Source organism: Argopecten irradians, unplaced genomic scaffold, assembly GCF_041381155.1.
Source record: "Argopecten irradians isolate NY unplaced genomic scaffold, Ai_NY scaffold_0483, whole genome shotgun sequence".
Lineage (NCBI taxonomy): Eukaryota > Metazoa > Mollusca > Bivalvia > Pectinida > Pectinidae > Argopecten > Argopecten irradians.
This window is the reverse complement of record NW_027187950.1, coordinates 19,415-37,181: the sequence shown is the minus strand read 5'-3', so window position 1 is coordinate 37,181 and position 17,767 is coordinate 19,415. Positions and strand designations below refer to the sequence as shown.

The 17,767-nt window shown below is 32.9% G+C and overlaps 1 long non-coding RNA gene across 2 annotated transcripts; it reads left to right on the top strand.

Annotated features, from left to right (window-relative positions):
* Positions 1–1,015: 1,015 nt before the first annotated feature.
* On the top strand, positions 1,016–16,652 carry LOC138312825 (uncharacterized). Of its 2 annotated transcripts, none has more exons than XR_011207058.1 (3): positions 1,016–1,127; positions 15,847–15,953; positions 16,514–16,652. It is a non-coding gene; the product is annotated as an uncharacterized lncRNA (long non-coding RNA). The 2 variants fall into 2 exon arrangements; XR_011207059.1 differs by lacking the exon at positions 1,016–1,127 and adding an exon at positions 14,242–14,263.
* The last annotated feature ends 1,115 nt before the right edge of the window (positions 16,653–17,767 follow it).

Sequence of the window (17,767 nt, the reverse complement as noted above, 5' to 3'; positions counted from 1 at the left end):
GCATCTTTAAACATAATTATCCCTTTTTGGTGTATCGTCTCTCTGTACACTATTATATTTATGCTCTAGGATGCATTGTGATAAGAAGGTGATGGTGTGTAGGCCAATTTCTCGGGAGCTTCCCCAAGTGAATATAACGACATTGGTTATAAAACTCATGGAGTATCGATCGGATACGGGGCGCATTTCACAACAGGGTGGCCCCTTAAGCCCGCTCTCTTCATGTGTCGAGTTCAAGTGAAATTAATCTGAAAGTGACAAACATCGAAACCATATATTCACTACAAAAAATACATTAATTGTATATTTATATAAGGTAAATCACAACTATAAGGATGATTTTTTAATATGATAAAAATTATTCAATTACAAAAAATATATTAGATCATTTATATCTATTAAAAATGAAACTATTAGCCTATACACTTAAATGTCTAATCCCAAGAACTCGGATAAACCGCGGGGCGTCAATTGAGACAAGGAACAGTTTCTGATTTTTATATACAGTTGTATAGGCCTATATGTTCTGGAAATAGACTAGTCTCCCCGCTACAAGTTATTATTAAAATTTTTACATTCCACATATATTCATGCAATTAAATATTTTATACTTTATGTCCACGATATTTTTTTGAGTGTGAGACTCAGAGACTGAAACACTATAGATTCTAATCTAATTAATTTGATTGATGGATTGATTGATTGATTGATTGACTGATGATCAATTATAGAATGCAGTGATGGTTATTAAAATGGAAATATTTAAAATTAATCGATATCCACAATGCTTTTTTACAAGCCTGATAAAGTAAAGTAACGGTACGTTGAATATTTTGTAAACACAAGTCGTGTGTGTACTATACAAAAGGAATCACACTTACAAATTCAGTTAGCGCTAACGTACATGTAAACGTGCATGTGTAATTTACTCAAAAATTTGCTTGCTTGCACTGTTCCTATTAACAGTCAGTACGTCATTGGAAAACCCAACTTATGTGTAAAGGAAACCCCATGTCTAACAAACAGGAAGCTGTATAGACCTCGAACCTCAGATCTCCACAACCGGGGAATGATGACTCTTGGCGTCCTATATAGCTAGTGTTTGATTTCAACGATTAACAGAATAGGTAAGTGACATTAATATCATTTTAAAGTCCATTTAGTCTATATATTGCGTCCCTGTCATTTAATTAGGTTTGTTTTGCATTGTGAAAATAAGAGGGATCCGGGGGATGTGGAGGCTTTCGGTACCCCTGGTGCTGTAAGAATGTGGGGATATGAGAAATAAGAGGGGCCCGGGGATGTGGAGGCTTTCTGTACCTCTAGGGCCGTAAGAAGATGGGGATAGGATAAATAAGAGGGACCCACGGGCTGTGGAGGCTCTCGGTACCCCTGGTGCTGTAAGAATGTGGGGATATGAGAAATAAGAGGGGCCCGGGGATGTGGAGGCTTTCTGTACCTCTAGGGCCGTAAGAAGATGGGGATAGGATAAATAAGAGGGACCCACGGGCTGTGGAGGCTTTCGGTACCCCTGGTGCTGTAAGAATGTGGGGATATGAGAAATAAGAGGGGCCCGGGGATGTGGAGGCTTTCTGTACCTCTAGGGCCGTAAGAAGATGGGGATAGGATAAATAAGAGGGACCCACGGGCTGTGGAGGCTTTCGGTACCCCTGGGATCGTAAGAAGGTGGAAATAGGAGACATGGTGGTAGGTCATACTAAGTAGCGCAAAACTGATCTCAAATCCAAACGACAGGCAGCTATCTTAGATTTTGACAATGTGATAATTTCTGTTCGAGTTACCTCCCTTGGATAACGTTTGGTAATCTAAGTGATGAATTACTAATTTGCCAAAGTGGTAAAATGTACACTACAATATTTTACGTTACAACACTTTGTTATCACCACCCGTCAACAATGCTTATGGTAACGATATTTCTAAAACTACTGAAAGGATCTTATTAAAAAAAATATTGTGAAAACTTAAGTTGCAAATGGACATTTTCATAGTCAGTTCATCCTCGACACTTCAGGGGTCCCGATTACTTACGATCTCTACACCCCTGGGCTATCTCATAGTAAAACTGGAGGCAACAGAATAGAACAGGTAATTTAGTCATGTGATGTACCTCAAAAGAGAGCCGTATAACGGTACACTGTGGTTGACTGTGTGGCTTTGAAATTGAGTGGTTTAAGTTGCGCCTCAGAAATATGGGGTTTTCATAAAGCGCCTGACGTTGAAAAGATACATACATACTATGCTTTGTAAATGTTTCCTTGGCGTACGCAAAAAATACTTGTAATGCTATGGTTTTCTTAGAACTTGGTAGATATCCTTTGGTGCTCTTAAGAAAATTAAGAATATTTAGGTATTGGTTGAAACTGATGGAAACTCAAAATTGTATTTTGAAATCATGTTATCAAGATATGTCAGACCGCAATGATGTATGGGTGATAAATATAAAAAAATGAATTGTATAGAATAGGTTTAGGTTACCTTTGGCAAACAGATAATATAGATAACAGTACTTATTGTATATTTAAACAAAGGTTAATGGATATATATGAACAAGATTGTCTTGAACAGATAAGAACATCTTCAAAAGGATTATTTCACGCGTGTCTTGACCACGATTTTGGTTTACAAAACTATTTCAGAAAGCCAATCTTAAAAGATCTTCTCAAAGAAATTACCAAAATAAGAATATCTGCACACAGTCTTAATGTAAAAAAAAGGTCGCTACCAAAATATACCACAACATTTAAGAATATGTACTTTGTGTAATTTAAATGATGTTGAAGATGTTTACTCGATATCCGTCAAAAATTCATGAACAACTATTATGTTAAAAAACCAAGTATGTATATTTACACTTGCTAGGCTTGGTCACTATACGCTAATACTAGCCGATTTTTTTTACCATAACTGCATGGTAACATTGAACTTTTGAACTTGCGTATGAAAATGTTCTGTGCAACGTAAAAGGACTAATTTTTTTTAAAGAAACACATGGCTTTGTTTACATTTTGACGCAACATTACGGGTATGTTGTTCTGTTTTTCATAGAATTTTGGAAAAAAATGTAAAACAATATATACATGTTTTATATTTATAATATGATTCAAACAATTTTTAAATTAACAATTGTATAAAGAATCGGAAAAATATCCCGACCGGGGCGACGTGCTTTCATTTTTGTTAAAAATGATGGGTGTCAAATGTAAACATTACCTTTGTGCCTATATGTTCGTCCTACGATCGAGCCTTTGCGATGGACGGCGTGAGACCCTCTGATAGAGGTCAGTTATATAAACATATCCTCTTGTCTTTGTTCTTTGATAATTTAATCATGTGTATTATAAAACATGCACCGCTAATAATCCACGTGTTGACAGTTACGCGTCACCACAAATGCATTGTATCCATCGAACACAAGTGAATTTGTTTCATCTATCGATGGCGATATGGATCTAAGCGTAGATTATATAATCACATGTCTCCCAAGGATGGAATATCGTCAAGTCAGACGACATCTCTCAAACACATTGAGCTACTTGAAAATCGGTGTTTTGACAACTTCGGCAAACTCAAGTGTGTAAGCGTGCGTCAGGTTCGCCTCGCTGCACAATAGGCTAACGGTCACCGAGTTCACACATGTGGCCGTGTACAAATTCTTTATGTTATTACGCTATAAATTAACATTTAGCAAAATTTGATATATATTTAAAGTTCTGATTTGATTAAATAAAATTATCTCTGAAATTTACTTTGTTCGTCATGTTTGTTTTACAATAAAATGTTGAACTTTATTGTCGTCGCGGATGAATAATTCTTCCTTATGTGAGGAGTCATCTTCGCTGACGCGCCCCATAGAATATATTCTTAGAGGAATTGCTCTATACAAGCATGGTTAACATAAAAGCGAAATCCAATCCCTATATATTTTGTTTTCGTCAGTTGGTTGATGCATATAGTGACGAAACACTCGGGATGTAAATATATGGCAATATACATGATTATCTGTCCATTTGAATGATTTTCACAGTTTTTATTTACCAAACCATATGGTTTCCAATAGATTACTCATAGTCCAGTAAAAATACGAAAAATAGAGGCCTAACCTCCAAATAATTGCCCATGTATGACGCACAACCTTGATAAATTATTACCTTGTGGTTTTCATTACGATATATGTACAGTATATTTATTTCTTATTTCATTTTAATGCATATTTATTTTAATTTTCATATCAATATATCTTAATAATAATCATTGTGTGTTTCTAATGTTATGTGATTTCTAAGAAATTATCCTCCTTCGGTTTTCAGTGTGATATTTATATATGTATATCTTATTCCATGAGCTTTTCTGTGTGATGTGTGTACCTCTATATTCTATATGGGATAAAGAAGTAATTTTAACAGTGTGGAAAGTGTATTGTCGTATATTCTATAGCTATATGCTGTGTATACTGTTATTTCCATTGAGATTGTATGTTATAATAAAACTCTAAATCATGTGTAGATATGAAGAATTGGGATATTTTACCCGAGGGTCACAAAATCTTATAAAACCCGAGACATTTTGTAATCATGAGAGTAAAACATTACTATTCTTTTTATCCACATCTGAAAGAACATCTTTCTCTCATAATTCGACGTTTCTCTTACAATTATAGAATTATGATAGGACGCCATTTTTATGGAAGTCCAAAGACAACCGCGGCTACAAATCTGTTCTTCATACACATACAATTTGCGTGATATTTTTCCGTGGTTTACATTCTTTATAGTAAAATAAGCCAAGGTTTTGAAAATTCTGCTAAAATTTTACGGATAAAATAGTTATTTTGTGATGTCATGAGGTTGTATTGCATATACGACACAAGTTTATTGCATGGGATAAACCAGTATTACGGCACACTCATAGGTATTGAGAGAAATACTGAAAATATCCTCTATTCCATAACTAGAGGTTGTATTGCATATATGGATATCCTCTATTCCATAACTAGAGGTTGTATTGCATATATGGATATCCTCTATTCCATAACTAGAGGTTGTATTGCATATATGGATATCCTCTATTCCATAACTAGAGGTTGTATTGCATATATGGATATCCTCTATTCCATAACTAGAGGTTGTATTGCATATATGGATATCCTCTATTCCATAACTAGAGGTTGTATTGCATATATGGATATCCTCTATTCCATAACTAGAGGTTGTATTGCATATATGGATATCCTCTATTCCATAACTAGAGGTTGTATTGCATATATGGATATCCTCTATTCTATAAGTAGAGGTTGTATTGCATATATGGATATCCTCTATTCTATAAGTAGAGGTTGTATTGCATATATGCATGGAATAAACCAGTATTACGGCACACTCATAGGTATTGAGAGAAATCATATTTTATATCAGATGTTATTTTGTTGGTTTGTGTGTGCTACGTCTTTTTCTCACTATTGTGACGTACCTCACACAAAGTAATGACGTAACAATAAATGGCTGTCTGAGAAAAGAAATTTGAAATTTTTATCTTGTTTTTTATTTAAAGATGCTCCACCGCTGACAAATGGTATTTTTTTCACTATCAAAAACAGGAGCAGACGATTTAGTATTTTTCTTCATTCTTCAGTTATAAAAGTTACTAACTTTACATCATTACCACCATTGAAAAGTTTGAGCTTCTAATTTTACTCCATGTTTAAAAATATGAAAAATAATTAATTGCATCCCGAAAAAAAATCCGTGGCAGTATATCCTCTATGAAATGAAGTAATGATTGCGCATGCACCAAAGGCGAAATAAATTATCTTATGTTATTTTTGTGTTAATTAGGCATATATATACACGATTAAACACCAATTTATTGTTCAAATGATGAAGATCATTTATGCTCTGTCGGCGGTGGAGCATCTTTAATTGTCAATCTCGAATTATGTATAACCGTTATGAACTACAGTGTAAATGACAGTTGTCTGTATAACTAATGTATTATGATAGCTGACTTTTTGTTACAATGTTTGGTATAGAAACATCTTACAATTAAAATAGTTTGACATGAAAATTGTTCATTCAACAATGAACAACCATTGTTAACTAATGTACACAGACAAAATATCTTCTGGTCAATTTGACCTGAAATTCACCTCAAATTGAGGTTAATTTCACATTATGAAAACTCAATTATATTTCTAAATCAGGTCAAATTTTGATCGGAAGTGAGTTTTTCTCTTTTTAGATAAATTTGATCTGAAAAATCACCTGAAATTGGCATAAAATTCACCTGAATTGACCTGGAGACATTTTGGCTATGTGTCCATACACAGATATATAATAATGGTAATCAAGCCTCTGCTCAGCAAAATGAAAGTAGTCCCTTAAACGCATTGGCTTTTGGTATTGGAATGTGAGAGTATGGTAGGAAATGTCCGTATTTACATAATACAGAGTTATCTACCCCTGCGGGTAGGTATAGATTGTAACGTCACGTGTTTTGCGAGCATAAGGTCCATATAGAAGAAAAATGACGCGAGTGACAATGGATAACCTATGCATGCGCAATTGTTGACGTATACTTAATTGTAACGATTCATAGAAGAAAGGCGCGCCGGATCGAAAGAAATACCAGTATTCTTTCGGCGAAAGTCTATCTCACCTTTTCGGTTCAGGTAATAAACCAGTTGTTTCATACCTTTTCAGTCAACGTTCAAAATCTTTCATGGCCTCGGGAAACATTTCATCGGATTGTTCATAACACCTCAGGAAATAGTTTTGACTGTTGATTGAAAAGGCATGATGAAACAAACTGTATAAATGTCCTCGGAAATACTCGACGGAGCTCTTCGGTCCGGTGGTATGGCAGAAGGTCAACTAAACATTTAATTGACCGTGTCCTGAACATAGAGTACGGGTGTAACTATGCATTAAATTGACAGTGTCTTGAATATAGAGCTACAGATGTGAATGGTACATGACATTTACATGTATTGCATTAAAAAGCGTTTTAAGTGTACAAATTGATGGTTTTTTCACATACTTTAATTTTTTAAATTAAACGTGTTAAAGATGCTCCACCGCTGACAAATGGTATTTTTTCACTATCAAAAAACAGGAGCAGACAATTTAAATATTTGTCTTCAATTACAAAAGTTACTTACTTTACACCATTAACCACCATTGAAAAGTTTTTTTAGCTTCACTAATTTTTACTTCAAGTTAAAAATATGAAAAATAATTAATTGCATCCCGAAAAAATTCCGTGGCACTATATCTTATATAGAATTAAGTAATGATTGCGCACAGCACTAAAGAAGAAAAAAAAATCTGTAATATTTTTTGTGTTAATTAGGCATATATATTACACGATTAAACACAAATTGATTGTTCAATTGGTGAAATATCATTTATGCTCTGTCGGCGGATGGAACATCTTTAATAAATTTTAAAGGTTAAAACTATCATCATGAAGCAGAATTATACAACTGTAATGCTTTATTTAGATTCACATCATTTCAAGATGGAAAAAAACCAGATAATAATAAATAAAACCAATTTTAGCATTTTAATTTTCAGTTAATGCGTGATTATATCTATCGACCAAAGAAACTTCTCGGTCAATATTTTCTCTATGATTGATATAACCACGTATCGGACCTCATACAAATGCTATATCTGTAAAGTACGTACAAGACACTATCTTATGTAGAAGATAAATAAAATACTGTAGAGAATGATTTTTATTCCCGGGGGATTTAATTTAGCTATATTCGGGTCAAGTTCAATTAAAACCTACCGCGAAATTGTTCACTCATTGATGAATGACAACCATAAAAAAAGCAATTCCATTCTGAATTCTTCTTTATTTACGAAACACATTGTAAGTAGGATTCATAAGTAGAAACAATCATTCTCCTGGTATAATAAAAGGCCCATAAAATGTTAAATTTCAGATACACCTTACAGTCCCACAAGTGTAAAAATCTTTCGTATCATGGCCTTGTGCCTTACATATGTTTGTAAATGCCAGATTATAGGGGTACTGTGTAACACCACTTCGCTCTGTTTATATCTACGTACAGGTATATTCGCCCATTTTAGGCCTGTAAATAGCGTAGTAATTGTGCCGCGAACTGCTCCTACCTCAGAGAATTATTCTGCCAGCTTGACTAATAACCTGTAGGCACGCCATGCTTTCAATTCTTTACACGACTGTTATGTCGTCTGCTGTAGTAACTTAGATGTACCCCAGTTGTCCTGTTAATACCACACTCGACCCAGATACAACATTATTGTTTAGAATACATAGATATTAATTCCAAATAATTATTCATTGACGTCTTATGAAATAATTGAATGCTATTTATATCTATGTAACCAACCTTGTCCTGGGAGGTAAGTGACCTCTGACCTCTTGTTTACGATATTTGCTGATAATATATTTTTAAGCCAATGAAAATGTGTGTTACAAACCAGATTGATATATTCATACTTATGAAAAAATGACATCTTTAACTTTTAGCTAATATACATAAATTTAGAAACCTTTTGTAAAAATTCAAAGTACTGAAAGTACTAAATGGCTCGGTCTCGATGATTGGAGGAATATATTTCTAAAGTCAACACTTTTTTTTGGACAATAAGAAATAAATTTTGCTAGTGTTCCTTCCAGTTTGGACTTTTGAGGATTCCTTGGACACCAAGGTGTTAAATAAGAAACACATACTAAACTCTTGGGAGCCCATTCTAATATTTCCTACGATGTTATATGCCAAATGATTTTATAGCATCTTTAACCTTTTCCTTGTTATTGTTTTGCATCAAGTTCCTGGGACCAAAGTATCAGTTAACAAGTATTGTTTTGCAGCAGAGACAGACAAGAGGCATATTTTTTCTATGACAAAATGTCTTAGATATAGAATATGTCAGTCCTCTAGAAGACTTATCAATATAGTCATACCATTTCTGAGTGAAATTGGTCAATTGGTCTACTTTTAACAAGTTTTTGTAATTATTCTTTTGTAAAACAGCAAGTTGATTGATATATCCAAACATGATTTAAACTAGCTCTGGATAAAAATATCTTAAACATCTTACAGCCATTTAAAAAACGTCTGGTCTATTTTCATGTAAAGTATACATTATGCCAAAAAGTAATCATTCTACATTTTTATTCCAATATCAATTGGGTATCTTGTTAGCTCGCCATAGACCATGAATTATTTAATACACTTTCTTAACTTGAGGAAATTACAAATGATTTTTCTACAATATTTGTATTTTTTTTTCAAATCCCCATACTTCTGATGAGTATAATAAAACTGGCATTACAAGTGACTAAATATTTTCAGTTTAAAATCAACAGGAAGAGATACATTCCTTTGTTTTTTAAAAATAGTAGACACTGATTTAATTGTTTGTTCAGCAGTCTTTCCTTTTTTTAAAAAACGCTACCATTAATGTTAAAAATATACCTAGATATTAAAAAAAGAACCATGTCCATGTGATGGTTTCCATATACATAAAAAGAAAAACACAACTATAAAACAGTTTTTTCCTCCCTAGCGCTTTCTCGGCTCATGCCGGTCTTCAGGGGTTTGAATTATTTTATTTGTTAAAACATGACGTCATAGTAAGATTACGTCAGAACATGGTACATAAAGATATTGTGAATGGTTCTGGAAGAAACTAACAAAAACATGAGGACAAAATAAAAAAATAATATGAAATTCCTTTGTCCCGGAATGGAATTGAGAAAGAGAGCTACATTACAACCGACAACAAACCAAAACAGATCATCTCAGATATTTAACAGTAAACGAACATTGTCATATTGCATTGGATGTAATCGATTTTTAAGGGCAGTTCATGTGGCGACCGAAAAAAAAGGTTTTTAAATCACCCCTTTCAGAGTGATCACAGAAGATTTGATAGTCAAGGAGGGAAAACATATGACAACCTGTGTTATGCAAATTAATATTTAATTTTATTTAGAATAAATTGTGCCGAAGATGATGATTAGTGTATTATTAATCCATAATCTAAAATATGTTTTCTAAAAATATTAACAACTAAATGGTCATATTTGTGTTATAAATTTAATGTTTTATTTTATTCTTTTTATTTCAAGCATGTACATGTCATAATAATATAAACAAATAACCAAGTATGTATGCTTAAATCATATTAAAGTAAAAATTCACAAATCACAACACTAATGTGTATTGTTATCTATGGAATGTAGATGATGATGGGTAATTAATTTGTAATAAAAAATGATTTACAAACTTTTAAAATGTATTATATTTATGGAATTTGTAATATGATGAAAAGTAAATATTTTCCAGATCCAAAAACCTATTACAGTATTTTAAGATAAAAAACCACAGATTGTAAAATTTATTTTCTTTACAATTTTTTAGTTTCAGCATACAATTTTTCTCCCCCCCTCCCCTTTCCACCCTGGACTGTGGTTCCAATTTAGATTGATTACTTGCTTGTAGACATGTCTGTAATACTTAAGTTGAAACAAATAAAAGTAATATACAGAAGTAAATACTGAAAAAGGCGTAATATCCATTTACATACCAGGTTTAGTGTAAAAAAATATTATTTTATTGAAACTATATTTCCCTGGTCAAACTTTCTGAAACAAAATGGTAAAACACATGATCACTAAAAGACAAATCGTGGCAATTTATAATACTTATTTGGTAAGTGTTACTTGATGCGAGACTGAATGGGACTTTGTAAATGACAACAACACATTGCAAAGACAAATATATGGAAAGATGTTCTTGAAGTAAGACTTAAGGAATCAGCAGAGAGTACAGAGACAAATACAGAACTGAAACAAAGCAGATATTGTGGCATCCTGTTAATCCAAATAAAAATTAAACGAATTACATGTATTATCAAAAAAACAGTCAACATTTTCTTTCTATGTCTCGACATTTTGGAGAATTTCACAAAACACTCCCAAAGTCTTACTTGATGCCATAATATAGGTATTGATATTAAAATCATTGATGATTATGATGCAATGATATACATATTATACAGTTGTTTCTGATATTAGCTGTATGTCGTGTATAAAATGCCCTAAAAGTTTTATGTCGCCGAAAAAAATGCCCTTTTTTTTGCCCAGCACCCTGCCCTTTTCAAATCCTAGCTGGAACACTGTATTGTTCTTTAGTCCTCCTGTTCTTTAGAGTTTTGTCCTTCATAAATTGATTGTAATACACAGCAGTTGTCATATAATGTATGTGATAATGTGCAACAAAGAAGTGTAAGTATACGCATATGCATGTGTCCATTGGGCACGGTGATTAAGTTTATTTTGCCGAGTAAAAAGTTCAAAGAACTAGTATTGTTTCATACCCAAAGATGTAATCGCACTAAAAACAGTGATCGTGTAGGCTTTTGTGTGATTGCATTTGTAAGACTGTGCCAGGTGGTAGAGATTAGTTCCGCTCGAGTGATCACACAATGCAAGTGAGAATCGGGAGTATGTTTATGTAAGTTTTAATTGCTAATCTCTGATGATTGTTGATAAAATATAACTCAGGATAATTGCTAAACATTTAACAGTTTTCTTCACGTTTGTTGTAGATTGAAACAGCTTTTTAAGTGCCCGTTCTACGGTAGATTTATGAAAAAGAAATCGGCATTTTTCATTGATCTACAAAATGTTGTAGTCCAAAATTAATCTCACACTTCGAACATTTTATGTATGATTTTTTGTCATTCGGACCAAATATTTACTTTTTCGCGATTCGTTAATCATTTACGTAAGTTTACTGAAATTGTTATATATATTATCAGAACGTCAAGTTCCTGTAGGCCGACATGTGATGAAAGAGGCTAAAATGTTTTTAGTGACAACCTCTAAACGTTGCTTTAATATGTAAATGTGTTATCTGATAATGTATATATGTGCTTATAAAATTATCGATAATTATTGGATGTGGTAAAATATCCATACCTATTAACTGCCGTAAGTTTGGTAAGATTACGTCCACCTTTGACATTTAGAAAATGTTCATAGTCTGTCATGCGCTATTTGAATCAGTTGACAAAGTTGTATCCTAAAATTTTCTTAGAGTTGTCTTTCTTCCATTGTGATGTTACATGTACATTGGCATAACGCAGCCGTGATAAACAAATCTCCATTTCGTCCTGAAATTATATTTGCTCCCGAACTAATATGATTCAAAATACAAAAATCAGTTATTGTAACAATTTTTTGTGATTGATGTTTGAGGTGAAACATTGATTTCATTTTTTCCGTTGCAGGGATTGGATAATTGTCACTAGTTATGGGACTAAACGCGTGGGGCGACGAAGCGAAGCGTCTTTTCGGGACGAAACGTCTTCATACATTTGTAAACAACATTTTCGGGGTCGAAAATGTCTAGAAAACATTGTAAAACAATTCAAGTGAATAATTTTCCAACCTTAAGTCAATCTTGCTGAGTGTACTATGGCTAAGGTTATGAAAGTGCAGTAATACTATTTTTCCTATTTACAACATTACAGATACGCTTATTTCAGTAAACATTTCAATATTCAAAATTTGCTAAATTAAAATTCCCGGTAGAAATCAATGTGTGTTATGGAATACACTGCCGCTAGGAGCGTCTAGTATCTCGCGGTAGCAATTTCTAAGCCAATCATATTGAGGAAATTGACTGTAAGAGAATTTTGCAACCACGATCACAATGGCGAGGTGACCCTCGCCAAAAATTGCATGTTTTATACCTTATGTGATATATGTATGTGATAGTTGTTGTATAATGTTTCATAAGTCTATATCGACTTTGCATTGTGTATATGATATTTAATAATGATTGTGAACTTGATGTGCGAGACTCAGACACTAATACACTTTTGATTCATTTGATTAATTTGTTTGAATGACTGTTTGATTAATTGAATTGATTGATTGATTGATTTGATTGATTGGTTGATCGATTTATTGATTTGATTTGTTGGTTGATTGATTGATTTGATTGATCGATTGATTTGATTGATTGATTGATTGAGTGAGTGGTGAGTGAGTGAGTGAGTGGTGAGTGAGTGAGTGAGTGAGTGAGTGAGTGAGTGAGTGAGTGATTCATTGGTTGATTGATTGATTGATTGACTGAGTGATTGATTTGATTGATTGATTGATTGTTGGTTGGTTGTTTGGTTGGTTGGTTGTTGATTGATTGGTTGGTTGGTTGGTTGGTTGATTGGTTGATTGGTTGATTGAGGTTGGTTGATTGGTTGGTTGGTTGTTTGATTGATTGATTGGTTGATTGGTTGGTTGGTTGGTTGGTTGGTTGGGTTGGTTGGTTGGTTGGTTGGTTGGTTGGTTGGTTGGTTGGTTGGTTGATTGGTTGGTTGGTGGGTTGATTGGTTGGTTGGTTGAATTGGTTGATTGATTGATTCATATTCATTAAAAAAAATGACATATTTAAACTAAAAACTAATATACTTAAATGTAGAAACCCAGAGCTCTCCGGATGTCTCTCTGTCGTCATCTGAGAAAACGAATAGTTTCCACTTATATACAGTGTATACACGTATTATAGTCTTAGCCCCAATTTATTACAATTGTAAATAAAATATTTAATGTAACACTATATTCTATACCGTATGGGATACATGTGTTGTGTGTTGTATATATAACGTTAAGTGTTTCATAAGTCTTTATCGAATAAATTAGAATATTGGAATAAATTGCGTTGTATACATGATATTCTACGAATGATTGTAAAACTTAATTGATGTGTTAGACTCAGATACTAAAATACACTATTGATTCATCTAATTAACTTGATTGGTTGGTTGATTGATTGATTGATTGATTGATTGTTTGATTGATTGATTGATTGATTGATTGATTGATTGATAGACTGATTTCTTATAAGAATAATAATGTACGCAGAATATTTGTAAACACAAGTCGTGTCCTTACAAATTCAGTTAGCATGTACATATGTGCATGTATAATTAAATTTAAAATTTGCTTGCTGGCTATTTTCTAGTTTAAGTCAGTACGTCACACTGGAAAAAACCCAAACTGTCTATAAATATAGCACACGTAACGCTCCTGTCCGTGTAAAGGAAAACCCATGTATATAACAAACAGGAAGCTACATGTATGTAAAAATTGACCAGTATAGACCTCGAACCTCAGATATCCACAACGGGGGGTGATGACTCTTTGCGTCCTATATAGCTAATTTCAACGATTAACAAAATAGGTAAGTGACATTAATATCTTTTTTCAATCCATTTGTATATTGCATCACTTGCCATTAAGGTTCATGTAATGGCTTATGATATTTTGCAAAGCCTAAAACTCATTACTGTGTGCTGCAATTGAACAGAAACTAATTTCATTATTTATTGATGGTAAATACCCTGGGCTAACTGTCAGTCTTATTGTTGATAAGTAATTTGTGAAGCTGCTTGTAAATTTCAGTAAAATAAGAGAAAAATGCATATTTCTGGAGAAGACATAGAACTCGTGTGAATTGCATTGATGGCACCAAATAAACATGCTATCGTGTTCAGTAGTGACTATGCCAGGTACTCCAACAGTTTGTTTGGCAAAATCAGACCAGCGAATAGCGCAGGAGCCTATTGTTGTAAATGCAAATGGCTGCTTTAAATGGCGGATCACAAATATAGCATATTAGAAGACATTTTAATTGATACAAGTGCTCTTATATACACTATAAGGTACTCTGAACATGACAAGAAGAATATTTACGAAAAAAAATAGTTAAAATGTGGACTTTGAGGCTCTTTCCGGAAATTTGCATTTTTCGCCCCAAACAGATTGTTTGAACTATTTTTTTTCGTGAAGAGTCTTCTTGTTATGTTCAGAGTACCTTATGGTGTCTATAAAAACATTTGTATCAATTGAGATGGCTTTCTTATATACAGTGTACATATGTTGTGGTCACAATCTATTTCCACCCCTACATGTAGATGTACAATGTATAGTGTTACTGCACATTCAAGTTGCTAAAATGGTGTTAACATGCATATGTTTGATATGTCTTTGTCCAAATTCAAGCAATACATGAACATTTATTGTCATGTCAGATTTTGTTCTAAAATGGAATGTACAACAAATATAAATAATTAAGTAGCAGATATACAGTGCATATACACAATTGTATATGGTTTCAGTTATATTTTATGTATAACTGGTAAGATGTATAAGTACTGTGTACATGGACCATGTATACATTTGTAGGCGGTATTCAAACTTGAAGTTGATCAATCCCTCAGTTCAAGGATTACATACATGTACTTCAATGATCTGTCTCTTTATTATTTACTATAGAATACCAGAAATTGATACCCAGAGGATTTATGTACAAGAAAAACATATTATATTACATTAGTTAAATTGTGAAGAAAAAGATAAAATAAAAATACATGTAATCTGCACCTGATGCTCAGAGTAACCAGAGTTTCTTCCAACTCTAACACCACATAATAGACATTCTATAGTATGATTTGTCACTTCACTTAGTCTGGCAATAGATCTAGAGTCATTGGAACCAGAATAATGTTGCTATGCAGATGGAAACTGGAATGGTGATTTTATTTTTTTATTTTAAACATTGTAAGAGATTCTGTACCTGAACTTTATATATATGGATGGAATACCTGACCAGATTAAAAAACACCAATGCATCTGCAATAGCTGAATATGATTATTCATAGTTGTATTATGTTTTTCAGTCTCTAATATGTCCAAGCCTTTTGAAATGAGAGTAATGTAAAAAAAAAAATCAAATCTGACATGAATATTTCATCTTCTTTTCAGGATTTTTTTCTTACCTGTAATGATCAATAATTGAATTATACTGCCAACCAGAAGTTTTAATGGAAGATTAGTGAAAAGATTGATTGCTAGATTGTATTACTGCAAAGGTAAGAGCAAACATATTTCTTAAGTTCAATTAATCAGTAATGGATCACAGGGGCCTGGCACAAAATTTTTAACCAACAGTATACATATATAAATTATAGTATCATAAATAGGTATACTCAGTCTGTTGGGTAAAAAACAATCCGTGCCAGGTCCCTGTGTCAAGAGGTTGTTTTTTTGAGGGTTTTTTTTTTTTGGGGGGGGGGGGGGGTTGGAAACTTGTTTTGGATAATTTTTTTTATATATATAAAAAGGTGTTTTCACCATTTCTTATATTCATTATCACACCTTGGAATTTATACCAAAAGTTTTATCTTTATTAGTCTAAGATCTATTTTTAAGTGTAACTTTCTAAGCTGTAGTGTATTCAATATGAGCAAGATTTTTTTTAAAAAGGTATTTAATTACATACATATAACATGTGTACACATGTATTTATACTTAGTTACTTAGAGTGTACCATACATTTCATTTGATGTTTGTACAACCAGGGACTGCCATTCAAATGATTTTATGATTCTGGATGTTTTTTTACAATGTTTGTTTTATTGAAAACTTACAGGTACATCAGTTTGGACTACATGTATATGGACATCAGTGGGTGACAACCTTAGGAAGATAACCAAACTCCTGTTATGAAACTGAAACTCAGCCAGTTCATCACCATTTTCCAATCTGCATTATTAAAAATACCATACCTGTATCTGACTTTTGAGTTCTTTCTGATTTAATTCATACAGTTGTGAACTTTTACAAGTTACTGTGTTAAAAAAATAAAACATGGCAGACACAATATATAGATACATGTGCACATGGATATTCTATACATACATAATGCAACCAAAGGCCAAAGATACAAGATATATGTATGTGTCTACAATTCTGACAAGTCACAACACACATGTGCATGTATAGATATAGGGACACCTCATAATGTGTAATACAGTATTGCCCGTAAAAAGAGGTGTCTAAGGCCTGTGGTAGACGCCATATATAAATATATATATATATCTGCAATATGATTAAGACAACATACATGTACATGTATATGTTTGTAAATACAGCAGTGTATCTATGAAATGGACAAGACATATATATATACGGTGCAGTGTCTACAAACTAAACAAGACATATCACAGTACATGTATGTACATTTGTATACATGTATATGGGGATTTAGTGGATGGGGGCTCCTGTCCTATAAATTACAATGGACATGTATATGTAGTATACAGATGTATAGACACTGCACTGCAGTGTATCTACAATATTGACAGTACATATAAAACATACATGTAAGTGTATCTACAATCTAAATAAGACATAAAACATACAATATACATTTACATGTAGATACTGCTGTATGGGCAATACATATACATGTATGTAGACACTGCAGTGTATTTACAATAAGGTCAATGCATAAAACATATACATGTATAGACACTGCAGTGTATATACAATAAGGTAAAGACATAACACATACATGCTTGTAGACAATGTATACAATGTAATATGGTAAAGATACATGTTTGTAGACACTGCATGCAATCTATCTATAATATGGTACATATAAATTAAAGACATAATACACAAGTATGTGTATTACATGGTGTCTACAATAATGGCAAAGTATATCACACATATACACACGAATATGCACGCTGCATTTTGTTTGTAAATGCATGCATGTATATATTTTGGGGGAAAGTAAGGGTTTCTAGCATATAAACTTGTCTTTTTGGTTATGAAGCAATATAGGACCGGACATAGAACTCACAGATAATAAATGATAAAAAGATGATGTTTTTTTTTC